Source organism: Anopheles coustani, chromosome 2 (assembly GCF_943734705.1).
Source record: "Anopheles coustani chromosome 2, idAnoCousDA_361_x.2, whole genome shotgun sequence".
Taxonomy (NCBI): domain Eukaryota; kingdom Metazoa; phylum Arthropoda; class Insecta; order Diptera; family Culicidae; genus Anopheles; species Anopheles coustani.
The window spans coordinates 76,851,827-76,867,500 of NC_071289.1; positions in this window are offsets into that span (position 1 = coordinate 76,851,827).

Genomic DNA, 15,674 nt, shown 5'->3' on the forward strand with positions numbered 1-15,674 from the left:
AGAAATCATCAAGACGTTCTGTTTGTTCAATCAATAAAAATAACGTATTATTTAAAACACTAACCATTAAACACAGTTTTCTTCGGTTGATTTCCCGAACAATCGACATGCATCCCGCCGCCTTCGGTACTCGCTTAACAAACAACAACTCGAAAAACCAGTTCCTCAAACGATGATCTAATCCGGGCTCGGGACAAATGCGCCGGAAAACCGGTGCAGACCCGTGGACTTGCTGTCGCCGTGCTTTGTTTCACCGGGCACAGGTTCGTTCCGCTTCGGGAAGGTGTTGGAATGAGACGGTTGAAACAACATGAATCACTTTCCATTGACAAGAACTTCCGTTTTTCTCACAGTCTGCCGCGGGCGGTCGGGTTGATGTTGGTACACTATTACGGCATGTGCATAAAGGGATGGAGATAAATTTAAGCCATGGAGCAGGTGATCGACAACTTTGGACATTTTGTTGTGTATTTTTGAATCTCCGTAATGGATGCCCTTTGATTTATTTTTGTTTTCGATTGCGTCGAAATTAAGATCTCTCGTGAAAGTGTTCCCTAATAGAAACCAATATATCATTCTCACAGCCACGAACCAGTGGGTTTATGTGCTAAAGTGCTACGCACGACACGCGTACCCCCTTCCCCATTCCCGCCCGTTCCTGTGAGGTTTGATTTAATGCCGTTCGACAGCACAACAAACACACGGCCGGGCATCAGCGGCAATCGACACAAATCGGTGGCTTGTTGTGTCATTGTGAATTGTTCGGTGTCTACTGGGCGATGGACGCTGGGCACCCCTTCGACACGGCCAAACCGGACCCGATCGGCGCGAGTCGTTGGACTATGTTTGGGAAAGTTAATTATGCACTCCGTCGTCGACGTCGTTTGTCGTCGTTGGCGCGCGTTGGATCGGAGTCGCGTTGCCCGGAGGCTTTCGGTTCGGCGTTTGGAGGCAACCTTTGAAAGCCAAGCAAAAAGGGAAAACCACCGCACGATGCTTGTGTGCGAGAGAAGCTTTACATTTTCGTACCCGAGCCTCACCATTAATGGGGTGGCAGAAATATTCACACGTCCGATGTGAAATCGAATGCACGAGAAAAGGACGCATGGAAAAATTAAAAAATGAAACAGTATGGTTAGAAAATCTTCAGTGTATGTGCGGGTTGCAAAGGGATATCTTACTTCTTCGAAACGACCACGCGGGGGTTTGCAATGACATCGATTTCTCGGTAATTTTCATTCACCTCAACCGTTTGTCGCAACGCTCCAACGTCGTGCTTCAATCATGGGTTCGGGTTTTGTGCCACAAACCGATGGTTTTCTGCCAACGACCTCCTGGAAACCGTGCGTACCGGCGTCGAGCTCTTTGCACAGTGGACACCGATGCAATGGTGCGGAGTTAATTGGCACAGAAAACACATGGAGCATGGGTCGCGTCAAAACGGCGAAAGTTTGCACGTTGACGCGCGAAATCGACCGGCGGATTGATTGTTTGGCGGAAAAATTGTCACCTGCAAACCCTCGGTCGACCGTCTCCAGTGCTGGCGGTCGTTCCCTTTTCCTCCCCTTTGGCCGTTGAAAATCGAAAGTGACACAACCCGTTTTGCAGCGAGGGCCGGGTAGACCGTTGTGGCTTCCGCGAGCGCAATTGCAGTGCCAAAAGTGAAGTCTCGGTCGACGACGACGACGGTGACGATGATGTGAAGCACCTTACGAAGCGTTATGCGTCGCGTTGTCCGGTCTTACGTAATGTAAAATTGTCGCGTGACAGTGCGCAAAAAAAAAATAACAGAAGCTTGGTGGAGAAAAAAAAGGAGGGAAGAAATGAAACCCCACAAACCGAACAAACAAACAAACGTCGCCCGCCGATCCCGCAATGATTAACGAGCCGGTACGTTTTGGGCCACTCCTTGGGGGGTTGGGCCACGGTAAGAGCTGGAAGGTGTTGTGCCAACAGTCCGAGCCGCTCCGTGTGGTTGGCCACTAGACAAAGGTACGAAATTAGCCGAATTGTTTGGTGATTCTGTGCGGGAAATATCCGGCTAACACAGGTGTGGCCGCCAGTTTTGTTTTCCACTTTGCAAGTCAAGGCATAAGATCGTGGGAACAAGCTTTTGGCCAAGCTTAAACCAACAAATCATTAGGTTTAATGCGTAGATAAGATAAACCTAAAGAAATGATCTAATCAACAACAGTAGTTGATTGTTTGTTTTGGAGCAAATGCGTGGAAAATGATATACGATTTGTATAAATTTAGTAAATAGAAGAGATAAAAATTTAAGAGCAAGTGAAAGCACTCAAAAAAACTATCATTGTAATAAAAAAATCGTACCACTTTTGCCGAAAAATTTGAACCTTTTACACCCTTTTTCACACTTCTGTTCCGCCAAACGATTCGTTAAATTGTAAAGGAAAACTTAATGATCGATCATCATCAGGCTCATTAAATCCTTCCAGTAATCCCAAGCAATAAATAGCGCTCGCGAACTGCCACGAATGGTGCTGATTTAGTCAGTCTTTGCCACCTTCACCGGAGAAGAAAGATTGACGGTCGGCGTGCGATTTGAAACAGAAATGGCACACTCTCCGATCGAACACCTTTTTCCCCCGCTCCCGGGCAAAGTTCGACGCACCCAAAGTTCGTGTTCGTTATGCGCCCCCTGGTTTCCTTTCTTTTGCCTTCAACAGTCCTGGAACGGACAGCATAACTCAAAGCGGCTGGGATTGATACCGATCACCAAACCGGTATCGGCTTCATTTCCGGATCGGCCAACCGTGTGCCGTGGGAATGAAATATGGACAATCAGGAAGCTCTCGGGGCCCTCGCGGTAGGAAAAGATGAAAGATTTCGTTCACCAGGCGGCCGTAAACCATCTCTACTGGAGTACAATTTTTACTCGATTAAAATCGGTTGATGTTTCGATGGCGCAAAAATGTATCAAATAGGTTTTGACATTTCATTTGGCTTTAAATATTACGTTTAAACTTGATTCCATCGAAGGGTGCTGAAAAAGTTTTCATTTTCTGTTTTCAAAGCCATTCGAGGAAGGGCTTTCGGTGTGCCATGCATGATAAAACACTCTGCACGGCTTGACTTTGTGCTACAGGCGCGTTCCCGAAAGGAAGACTTTTCCTTCGACTTTTTCTACGAAACGCAACCTTAAGCACAAAGGAAGCAAACAAAATGCCGGATGTGCAAAAATCGATCCGGTCACGTCTGCCCAGGGATTGGATTTCATGCGTTTCGAGGTCCGTTTCATATTCCGGATGTTTAAACGAGTGGACCAAACCCTCGTTTTCTCTTTGTTTCGCTACTACTCTCACTCTCTTTATTCCGAAGCTGGAGTCTGTGTTAAAGTTTGCTCGGAAATTTATGTTTCACTTTAGTGTAGACTTCATTCAATGATATAGAATTTTGTAAATCGCATATTCAAACCTGCACGACTTATGATTGATTAATCAATAAGAAGGAATAGTACGTGACGTTTCTCTCGCTTCAAGCTTACCTGAAATTAAAAGGTTAGAAAAGAAAAGTTAAAGACATGTTTATACTGAGATCTTTTTTTTCGCTCACTATTATCTTAATTGAGAGGATTGTTTGTACTAAGACATGAGACAAATTAATCATGAATTGCGGAAGTCTTGTCGAAAACACTTCAAACTGATCTTTGCTTCTCTCACTCTGCTTCAAAAAGCCCGTATCGAATCGAAACCACTCGTAGAGTTCTTCCGCGTTGTGTTTCAACAATCTTCACGACATGAATGGGGAGTAGCGACAACATTCTTGTCTGTATTTTACCACCCCTCATCAACTCTGAGTCATCAGTATTCCGATTTCCAGTCTTAACATGCCAAACCCCTACGACGCGGTCTGTTCCACCGCGTTTGCAATGGGAGCCCAATGTTTTTTTTACGCTCGCTGGCAATCTTTTTCACCTTAAACCAGTTCCACCGGGGCACAAACTCCGTGCCAGCGGTACAATTAATTGCTAAATCATTTACACCAGCGCAAAGTCGCCCCTAATGGTGCAGGTTCAATTATCAACGGGAATGGTTTCGTCGCGCGGTTCGTGCGTTTGCAGAGTGGAATGGCACTCCGTGTGGCCAGCAGTTGCAGGATAAATATTTACTGAAAGGCCTCCTAATGAACTTTTTCGTTCCTTTAAAAAAACGTACCTACATCAGAGCCTCTAAAAGGATCGTCGTATTTACGCGAACGATTTATTAAAGCCTTCATTAACGGCATTATTATCATTATAGTCACGCGGATATGTCTCATAATTGTAATTGGCAGAAGAAGAAAATAACAAACGCTGGCACCAACGGCCTGCATTCAAAACGATCACTTTTGCTTCCAAACGACTTCCTGTCGTTCGTCGGAAGCGTGATCTTTATCTAAAGCTTTGTAGCTTTCGCTGGCAATCAGTCATATCGCAAGAACCAGCTCAGCTTCTGGGGCTCCGATCCAAGACGCTTACAAAAGCAGACCGTGTTGTTTCAAGGACAGGTCAACAGGGTCGTCCGTGCAACCCGAGAGAAGGTTAAGCGGGGAAGCAGTTCAAAGTGAGGGAACAGGAAACGAAAAATTATAATACCTCTCACATTCTCCTTCCACCGTTCGTGAGACGGCTCGAGTGGCGTGCTCGAACATAAATCCATATCGAACGGTGCAAACGCTTCAAGCCATTTAACAGCTAAACCGTCGGCGTTGACAACACACCAGCGGGGAAAAACGTCAACGAGAAGCAAAAAGGAAAGATCGGTTCGTCGCTTGTCGATTCTGCGACGCTCGTTGAAGTCTTTCGTTTCGTCGCCGGTTTGTTCAGGTTGTGTGTTGTTCGAGCGGATTTTGACGATGCCCGAGAGTGTTTCCTGTCGCGAAACTGAAAACGACGCCACCGAACCGAACGTCGGCTTCGTCGAAATCGTCTTAAATCTTTCCAATCCACCTTTGGCCCGACCCAATCGAGCGTATCGCCGACGTCAACGAGAAACCTGTTTTTCTACCTCGATTTTGGAGGATGAGCAGCCACGCGAACCGGTTGACATTTTCCGAGCGTGTTGCGTATCGATTCCGGCTGCGAAAACCTTCCTCCCCTTCAGGTTCAGGCGGTCGCTTCCTTACCCTTGCCGTGCTCGTGTGTGTTTACAAACATCGGCGAGGTAAATTTGCATATCGGCACCATGACGGTGGAGGGTCGTGTTTGTACAGTTCAATCGAATTAGTTGGAATTTTGTTTTTGAGGAAGAATGTGAAGGATAAAAAGCGTGGATAAAAAATACGCCATCTTCAAAAACACTAGCCTCGTATCTGGACGTATAAAAAGTTGTAAAAATATCAAACTTAGCTCAAATCAAAACAAAAATACTGGAAAGGATGGTGATTCACCAAAACAATGGCCTTGGTCAAATTCTGCCCGATTTCGTTTTCTGACTGACTGACGACAACCGATGCGCGAAAGCAGTGGCAATGTTATCTTCACTCATCTCATGAAAGCGCCCAACTTTCCTCGGGTTGGCTCCAACATTTCCCACACCTTTAAAATGCAGGTGCATATTCTGTATCCAATTACTGCACAGCATCCAACTAAGGCGGCACCCACGGCCTGGACGGTGAAGGAAAAGAAATCAAATTCGAGCGATTGCTTTCTTGGGCGGCGCAAATTTCTTTCGGGCCTGGGTTTTGCCTTTACAGTAAGCACGGCCCGAAGGGAAACAGTGTTTCGCAATTGCCACGCATTTTTCCACCCCATTAGTGCATGCCGCAACCGCGCTCGGGTGGTAAAAGTGAGCAGATGGAAGGTTTGCGAACGGGCGGCCAATTCAAGCGATCGAAATCGAAATAAAATCACTTTTTCTTCTCGGCGTCAAGGCGTGGATGGAAAACCTAAACCCGGCTCGATGAAAACTGGGTCGAACTTTACGGCCTTTCGAACGATACTCGCAGCGATGCAGTCGTGGTGGATGTTTGTAGGCGATTAATTTTGTTACAGTAAAAAAATCAAACCAGTAGAGCTTTCGTATAGCCAAGATGGAAAATGGTAAATAACATAGAAAAAGTGGGTGAAAGGAAAAGTTGAGAGAAACCGATTCCCCCGTGGGGAACACAAAACATTGGCATTTTTTTTTTTGGTTAAGATACCCTGGAAATAATACGTGAATTCGAATTGAGAATCGAAAAATTGCATACGAAATGAAGTATCTAATTCATTCATTTTTATTCGGTTCGTTCAGTTCCAAATTTTTTTCCTTCAAGATATTCATGAAGGATAATGTTGTTTAATATTTTATTCATGTTATTTTGGAACTCATTAAAGTAATTTTTAAAGTCGATGGAATTGTTTTCACAGAACCCAAAAATATTGATATATCGTGTATGATTGAAAGTGGTGACTAACGACAAAAAGTCTCAGTCCTAGGATCAATAACGATAATACAAGTGTAATCTAAACAAGTCTCTAGTTTGCCAAAAGCGAGCTTCTCTACAAATGGCCAGTGCCGTACCGTTTTCCTTATGCTGCTAACTTGCGACCAAACCAGCCCGCTGTAAGGAAATTACGCAAAACTCCATCATCGTTTCGGAGTTTTTCGTCTCGTTCCCTCGCCTCGCGCAAGCTCCACCACTTTCTCTATCCTTCGTTTGTTCTCCCTTGGGTTTTTTCTTCTTCGCTATCAATGCCCGTGCAGCTCTCCTTCCTTCTCGTTCGCCCACTTTTCTGCCACAACTCCATAGAAAATTATGTAATTTGCAGTCCACCTCACGGTGTGTTCGTGTGTCCAATGGCAAGCGTAGTGCCGGGCGACCTCAACGACACTTCAGTCCCCCCCTCCCCCCGAGCGAAGGAGAAGAACGAGACAAACTTTTACCATTTTCGGCATAAGCGAACGCGACAATTGTGGGTACGTAAGCCTGAGGCCTCAACAAGATGCATGCTGATGATCGATCGATGCGCCGTAACATATCTTACGCGCGCAACACCGATCATCGCATCGATCACGCTGAGATCTGATAAGACGTTGTGGAACCGTGCGGAGGAGGTTCGAGGGAACAAAAGGTGGGAAATTAATTTGATAAATCATTTTCTACGGATGACTCTTCGACACCATTTTCGACGGCGTCGTTTTTCGGTGCCTTTTCGGTAGGGAAGCATGTATGGAAACGTTAAACTCAACTCCAAAAATCCTTGAACAATGTTGGTGATGATGGCGGGGGTGCCGAGGCTCGCACCGATGCTGCGATGTTTGAGAATGTTTGCGTTGTATTCAAATTGTCTAATTAACGGGCAAACTTTCCACAACGCTTCCTCCAACCCGCACCTTCTCCAACCGTCTACAGCCATCTAAAACGGTGTTCCATGTGAGAGCAATTAAATCTGTTGCTTTGTAAGCGCCAAGTCTCACTCCAAAGTACGTCACTCGCAGCAACGGAGGCTAGTGCGACTCGGACATGGTGGACTTGGCGAGAGGCGATCGGTGCGATATGTTGGGGTGGGCTGAATGGGAGATCTCACCCCACCTTCGGGTGAAACCTTTGGTCCGCCCAGGGTCAGCCATTTATTGTGACCATGTTGGAGCTGGACGCTGGGTCGGACGCTGCGAGGGGGTGATAGCAAAAGGTTGCTGCCGCCGTGGTGGTGAGTACAATAAACAAATGAATTATTACTCCAGGCTTAGGCGGGGAGGTGGGGGAGACTTCGGTGCCGGAGGACACGAACGTGCCCGTGCGTCTATTGTTAAATTAACACCCGAACGTGGCGTGAACTTCACCAAAAAAGTCGGAGCCATTTCCACCATATCTAAGCGACTATCTTGGCTCCATCCGTCTGCAGCGTTCCTTGGCGTCCGCGCCTGAGGCCGATCCTATTTATCTAGTCACGGCGGTCCGCGTACGAGCCCCGAAAACCTACTTTTGAAGGGTTTTCAGTTTCGCTTTCGAAACGTCCGCCCCGGGCGCGGTGGACAATGGCTAGGCAGCCGTGGTTTAGGCGTCCAGGTGTTGATTTAGGATCTTGCCGTTTCACTTTTCATAAAGGCTTCACTTTTCACCTCGTTCGAAGTTGGGTACGTATCTTTCCACGTAGACGTTATTATCGTGTCTTCGGGCAGACAAACGAAGGGACATAAAGCGTACCACGGATTTATCGTTATGACGCACGTCGATCACGTCTTTCGCGTGGTTTACTTTATTAAAAATGTAGGTTGAATGTTGACCATACTGTTTGTTGTTCGAAACCACAACTAGCTTTGAAGTACGTTTAGCATTAAAATCGATTCAACTATTGCTTTTAATCCACTTACAGGGCTTTTCCTATACCAACCTCTTTTTCTGAGGTTTTCTTCTTGTTTGCTCAAAAAAAAACCCCTCCTGCTCTTGTGATTGAAATTGCAACATAAAAGCTACGAACTAGCAAACCGGTTTAGCAGCAGAAAGAACTAGTAATACACTTACCCACACGAACTCCGGCCCATTCCATGTACATCAACGACTTGCCAAACTCGCTTGAGCAAATGAACGCCTTCGAAGCTTGCATTTGAGCGCGGGTTTGTCTTGGGGTTCTATTTCTTTTTTGTTTTCGTTGAATTTTTTTGCCTTCCTCGTTTAACAAATGATTTGAAGTGCAACAATTTGCTCTGATTGATTTACGAGTTGAACTATTTAATCCTGAACTCGATACATTATAAACAAGCTGCCTTCCCTAAGAAATGTTTGGCACAAAAATTAAATTCTATAAGTTAATTGGTGGAAAATGCGATCATCCGTTTTAGTATATCAAACACAAACGTAAACATTAGCATTCTTTGCTTGTTGTGCTATCCTCGAAAAAAAGTCAACTTCGAAACATCAAATGTCATGCCTCTGCCTTATTGAGCTGTCAACTGACTGCATGGAGGACTTCTTCGACCAAGACGAATCTCGATTCACCAAGGTTACCTATTAGAAACTGGTATAGGCATCAAATGACGAGGAGAAAACATTAATTAAACGCTTCCGTTCACCGAGAATCGTTCGCGAATGATTTGTATCTCGGCGGGATGAGTGAGTGATGTTTTCTTTTTTCCAATGCATCATCCTCCGCTCAACAAAACAACGATTGCATGGTGGTAGAGGCGGTCTTTTCAGCCGGGTGGAGTGCATAAATGCATTCACACGTCTTGATTTCGATGCACCCGGAATCGGAAAAGCGGAACAGATGCGCAGTGGCAGCTTCTTTAGCTTTTCATTGGCCAAACGAAAGCAGACGAAAGCTGGTGTGGGAAGAGAAATCCCCTTGTGGCGTACAAAATGAGCCAAAACGAGCCAAACGTGGTGGGAATTTTAGAAACTGTATTAGAAAGGAAAAGCACAATCAATTCTGGTTCGTGTGTTCGGGTGTGTTTTCCAATTTTCACTTCCACGGTGCGCAGTGTCGGATGCATGAAATGATCAACATCAACAGCTAAAGATTGGCGGGAAATGCTCGCCCTCGCGTTAGGTTGCGATCGTTTGGATCGTGCACAGATTCCAGCGGGGCGGTTTCTCGGTTCGTTCTGCACAATGCATAAATAGGCAACTTAAATTTGCAAACCATTAGCGCAACCAAAACAATTGGACGGCGAAGGAAAAGAAGGCCTCTGTGCCAAAGCATGCCGAGGGCTTCGCGGAGATGGAAAGAAAAGAGAAAAACACTTAAAGGGTGCGAAAGAAAAGACGAACGGAAAACGAAACGCGCCAAATGCGGCACGCGAAAACAGCGATCGACGCGAGGTAAATAAGCGTTATGAAAATAAACGGCAATAAGCAAGTGGGCAGCAGCAGACAGCTCCAGGTTCGTACATGGTAGTAGCAACAACCGATGCAATGGAGGCAATGGCAGAGAAAATAAAGCTCGTAAATAAAAAAATAATCCACTGTCCATGAGTCAAGCGGGTCGAACGAAGGAACGGCTGAGACGAAGAGGTAGGAAAGCAAACCAACAGCCCGGACAGGAGGCTGATTTAACTTTCTCTTTCCGCGCGGGGAAAGACGTCTCACCAGAGGCGTGGAACATCGGATCAGACGGGGAACTGGCCTGGACTTCCGAAGCCAGTTGCCGTTTGATGCTTTCATCGGTTTCCGACTCGAGCAAAGGCCATAGGCACTCAGGCAAGGTTATGGAGCGGGTTTCGGTTGGGAAAGCGCTCGCTTCGAGATAAAGATAAACATCAAACCATGTGATTTCGATTTCAACAGATTTTATCGCGTTTTATCACTTCGATTTGGTGCCTTCAAGAGGAGCGACCACGAAAGGTTCCTTCGTTTCCCTGAAGAAAATGGAAACCGGGGGAATTACATTGCACCTTGATAGTGAAAATAAGTCCGCAATTTTGCACTCGGAGCTTGCCTTTTTGTTTACCTCTTTCTCTCACGCTTTTTTTCCCACAAGGTCACCCGTTTCCGCTTGAGGTTCCGCCGCGAAAACTAACGCCGAAGCGCAGTAGGAAAATGCCGAAGACAACGGAAGTGATAAATAGATGGTTTGCGATACATTGACTGGGTGCGAAACGAATTCCAAAATGGCAAGTGAACGGAATGGATGAATGAAAATGAATGCTACCTAGAGGTTGGCAACCCATTTCCACACGGTTCAGCCCGTCGGCAAAGCAACACGTCCGCCCGGCAGGCTGTCTATTGGTGAGATAAATTTGAAAAATGAAAGGAAAATCATAAAAACCGCGGTAAGTAATATGAGCAAAAAAAAAAATATCCACCATCATCCACCCCTCGAGAGGCGTCCAATGCCAGCAACGCTTGTGCGCTGAAACTAATGCCGTTAAATGCTCCTAATCTTCGACCGCGAAAAGTTCAAACACATTAGCATTCAATGGAGAGTCCGCCGACCAAAAAGGTTGGCCGCTTTTTACCGGCGGCCGATCTCGTTCCTACCGAATCCGTGCGCCCTCCATCGCATCCGGCACGGGCACTTCTGTGCGACGGTCTCAATTAGAGGAATGGATTTGCTGCTAGGTCCACAAACCTTTATGATGCTATTGATTCATTTGGTGGGATTTACAGTTTTTGTTATCGGCTTTGTTGCTTTTAAGATTAACTGCTGACTTTAAACAGTGCTCAGTGCTCTTAAATGGAGTTTTTTGAGAAGCTAAGATCGGATTTAATAAGACAATTGCGGATTGAAGTATTATATGATAGGCCAAAAGCAGTGGCGGGAAAAGTCCCGAGCTTGCAAGGACTTATACTTAAACAATTATTCTATAGAATTCATCCATCTTCTTAAACTGTATGCTATAAAAATTAATGCTAAGAACCATAACGAAATAATGAAAAGATGTTCCGGTATATAATCAGAGTTAAAGAGTAACAATAGAAAAATGTTTTATAGTTAATCAATTGGAAACAAGTATGTATTTTGCATCCAAACAACATTATTTTGGAATTAATTATCAAGCATAGGACTAAAACAATGCGTTAAAAAACATAAACAGTTGCATCTAACTGATATCGCGCACGAATGTTTCATGTAGATCTTAATAAGTTTAGAATTTTTCTACTCTATTTATTAAATAAGATTTGTAAGACAAAAACGATAAAATCAATCTTGGAGGAGTCCGCCAGAAAACTTATTCATTGTAGGATAAATGTAATAGCAAACAAGTATTTTGTTGAAAAACTTATAAACAAGACAAACATTTACCACTCTTTACCGTATTGCATTGGAGCCCGTTCATTTTACCGCTTAGAGCTCCCATGAGTGTAAATAGGCCATTGGTCTGAAGATGCATTTTTGATAATTTTTACGTGCAATAGTTGAAACTGTGCGTTAATAGTATTAGATCTTAGAGTTTTTAAAATTAATGTTTTTTTAAATAATTTTATTCAATATTGTACTTCAAATCAAGCTTCAGACTGTGTTTACTTTATTCTTTCTTCGACAATAACATTTTGATCCTCCTACGGTTCGAAAAAATCAAACAGACAGTATACCGACAAATAGGAAAATTGATTTAATCGTTGTCCATCATTGTAGCTTGAATCATAGACCATAGCTCCTACCGTTACTCTGACATTTGCAGTTCAACTTCTCTCTTCTTCAAGTATTTACGATTGACGCATCGACAGTGCAGAACGGCGGGTTCAATTGCAGTTATTTGTGCAGTTGTAAAATATTGAGTGCAATTATCTGCCGGAATGGCATGGAAGCCGCTGCATAACTGTTAACCACTTCGGAGCCAGACTTCGTGTAACTGGCCCGGTTTGCAATTGACCTAAAAATTGTACCTGACTGCCTCATACACACACGTATTTGGGAGTTGTTAAAATGTGTTTTAACCAATCCATATCATGCTGGTTGCACTTTTTTCTCTCGGCATTTCGGTGCACGAAACCCGACTAGTGTTAAAATGTGTCTGTTGTTTTTTTATTCTCTTCTTGAACGTACTGAACGAACTTTCTGCAACGTTCACCGACGGGCCACGAAAAACCGGTACAGAACGCTGGCCGCCCGCAACAACCTTCACGCCGCGGCATTGCGGTTAGCTAATTGGGTAGAGCGAAGAGAAAAGAAAAGGGCACCAGACACAACAGCGCACAGCAGAACACACAATTAAGAAAACAAAGCGAGAGGAACAAAAACCAACCTCACTGTATCCCTCCCTAGTGGCTCGGCGTGAGCTGTGCCGAGGGCCACGGAAAACGCCGTGCGCCGGAGAGAACGGGCAAGTTTTCACGTTCACGAAACGGTGCCAGCGGTGTGTGTGTCGTGGCCAGCATAACGGTGACGGTTGGCACGGTTTGACCAAGGCGACGCCGAGCTCAACCGCGAGCAAACAATTTGCGACTTCGGCCCGCCAGAACCAACGCTTCGATTTGACGATTTGAATAGCTGCAAAGTGCCCGGTTGTCCCGAAGCCGCGGCCACGGAACAAACGGAATCCATAATTACGCGCAAAACGCGCAGCTATTTGTCAGCGTGCCGGCAGGGCATCCAATTGGAAGCCGGGTACTGGGCCGTGGGACAGCTTCAGCCGCGCGGGCGCTACCGAGAAAACGGCCAACCCGCGTACCCTCGCTGACTCCGTAAGAAGTCACACACGACTCGTCAAATGTTTGCCCCCGGGGGGCGGGGATGGAAAAACACAATGTTCTGGTTTGTCGTCAAAAAATCGTCAACCGGTCGGTCGACGCGCGGTAGCATAAATTTGCATACTTATTTGTTGGCCTCCGCGTGACACCTTGAGAAAAACAAACAGAGGGAATCCATTGATCGATTTCAGATTTCTGTATTCGGTGCGGGGGTAAAATTCTACCGAAACAACCGTTCGATGTTCCATCCGATGGTGAAATTCATTGACTTTTAAATGCGTATCAATTTAGCATATTTCTGGAATCTTTATCATTGATAAAAAAAAATTGATGCTTGGTTGAAATGCATTTTTTCTTTTTAATTTCAAGACAGGCCATTTTCAAAGTACTTCCTCAAAGAAAGCATTCACATATTCATGCCAAATTCGTAGAAATAGACAAGAGTTCAAGAAACACACGAAGCATGAAAAAGGCATGGCTTGATAACGAGTCTTTTTTTTATCTCGCAGTAATCTCATATGTTTCGCATCGTGTTTTCTTCTCGACCTCTGCTCTTAATCCATCGCTCGCGGTCGTGCATTAATTAATGCGGTGTCGCTCTGAACCGGGTGGTCTCCAAGCGCGTCATTTGGCGAGAAAAAAAAAGGGCAAAAATAAACGATCTAGCAAAACCGGTGCTTGATTATCGTGGCTTTTTGTTTCTTCCAACATCCTTACTACGGCGTGGTTAGAAAACGTGCAAATACTATACGCCGTCCGTAGTGCCGGGACTCGCTCGAGGCGGCTTTCGGTTTCTGCAACGGTTTTGGTTTATGTTGTCATCAAGGTTGAAGGCCTTTTTTGCGATCTGTTGCCAGTAGTCCTTTTTGGTTAATCGTGGACTCATAAGCTGGACGCGATATGGAGTGTTACGTTTAATGGACAACTGTTTCTATTGAATTGTTTCATCGAGATGGAAAATCGTGACACAATCAAGGTTTAGCGTTGTTAATGGCACAAGGAGAAGAGGAGCATAAATCTTATCGCTAACTTATGGTTTTGATGAACATCAGTAAGAAGTTTTGCGCATAATGCAAATCTTAATGATCTAAATCTTTAGATTTAAATATAATCTTTGCACGTACTTACCATTTTGATAAAATATTGTAATCCTCAGTGGCTAACAACTTTTCACTCTAGACACTCTAGGAAACACTTTTCACTTGATTTGCAACGTGAAACACTATAGTTCTGATATTGGGAAAAAACACTGGAAAAATAAGAATGGTTCGTTAGTATTGCTTCCCTGGAACTCCGTCGATACCGTTAATTTTCAAGGTTAATCGTTCGTTTATGCAAATGTCTCTAAAGAGAAGGGAACCACACAAACACACACACACACAAACACACGCACAACATAGGATAGATATGGTTGTAGAAAAGTTTTTCAAAAAATCGCAATCAGCATCAAACCAGTTTGTTCAAACTCAGTCCCAAAAGCGTAAGGTTCGTTGCTTCTGCCGGCGTTGAAGTCGTTTGTCCGTGCACGAACCTCGCACGGTCGGCTCCAAATCCTAACTAACGCCAACGGGTTCGGGGTTTCACGCGGGGCCTATGTTAATTGCCCGCTGCGGACGCCCCCGTTTGCCCTGACATTGTTGAGAAGAAATTTTGACCACGCTCGGAAGACGGAAAAGTGAAAAGGTAATTCAATGCAGCTGCTTAGTATGCAAGTAACTCGAGACGGTTGGTGCCCATTGCGTGCGTGCGAGAGGGTCTCGGCCCGTGGTTTGGGGGAGGGGTGATGACAAAAGGGATGCAAGCGGTTGGTGGGTGTTTGGGCGGTTGGGCACTGATACCGGAAGGAAGGAGAAACGAAGATTTTCAGAGACCCGGGTGAAAGTTTTGCCGTGGGAAACATTCGCACTCGCTAGCGTTGCGCGGTATCGATGAAAATGGCTAACGCCAAAGGTCAAAGTGCGAATAATTGTTTTCCCAAGTGGGTGTTTTTCGTCGCATACTCCATTGTAGGCTTCATTCGTTGGGGAAGCTAAATGATCTTTTCGGGTTCCGTGCTCCGTCGCAAAGCATCTCTGCAGGACATTGGGAGATTTCTTGACAATCCTTCAAGTATTCCTATGTGCATTACAACTACAGGCAAGCTCGTCTCAGGCAAATGATCTAGATTGGTAGTTCTTTTCGTGGTTATGAGATGGCTCCGATTCGCCCAACACTCGATCGCACCTCGCGTCGATGGTCACGCACGGAAATAGGAAACACGATCAAGGACTCGTTCGTTGGAGTTTTTTTTCAACACGTGTTCAGTGTGTACCAGCTCAATGCACGAGTTTTTCAAGGTTTCTTCTTTTATTTTTTCATTCACTTGTCACTCGAACCAAATACAATAGCGAACAGCACTGGACACAAGTTTGTAAATGTTGAAGTTATTTGATCGTACATGGAAAAGTTTAATGAAACCCAGTGTTGGGTGTTTAAGAAAAGGACTGCTGGAAGTCCGAGAGAGTTTAAGGATTCCAATCAACTATTTAAGGAACTATATAAGGAACTATAAAAGGTCACACTACCAATAAATAAACGCTGCACTTTTACGGGGGAAAAGCCTCCCAATCTCTCGCGAG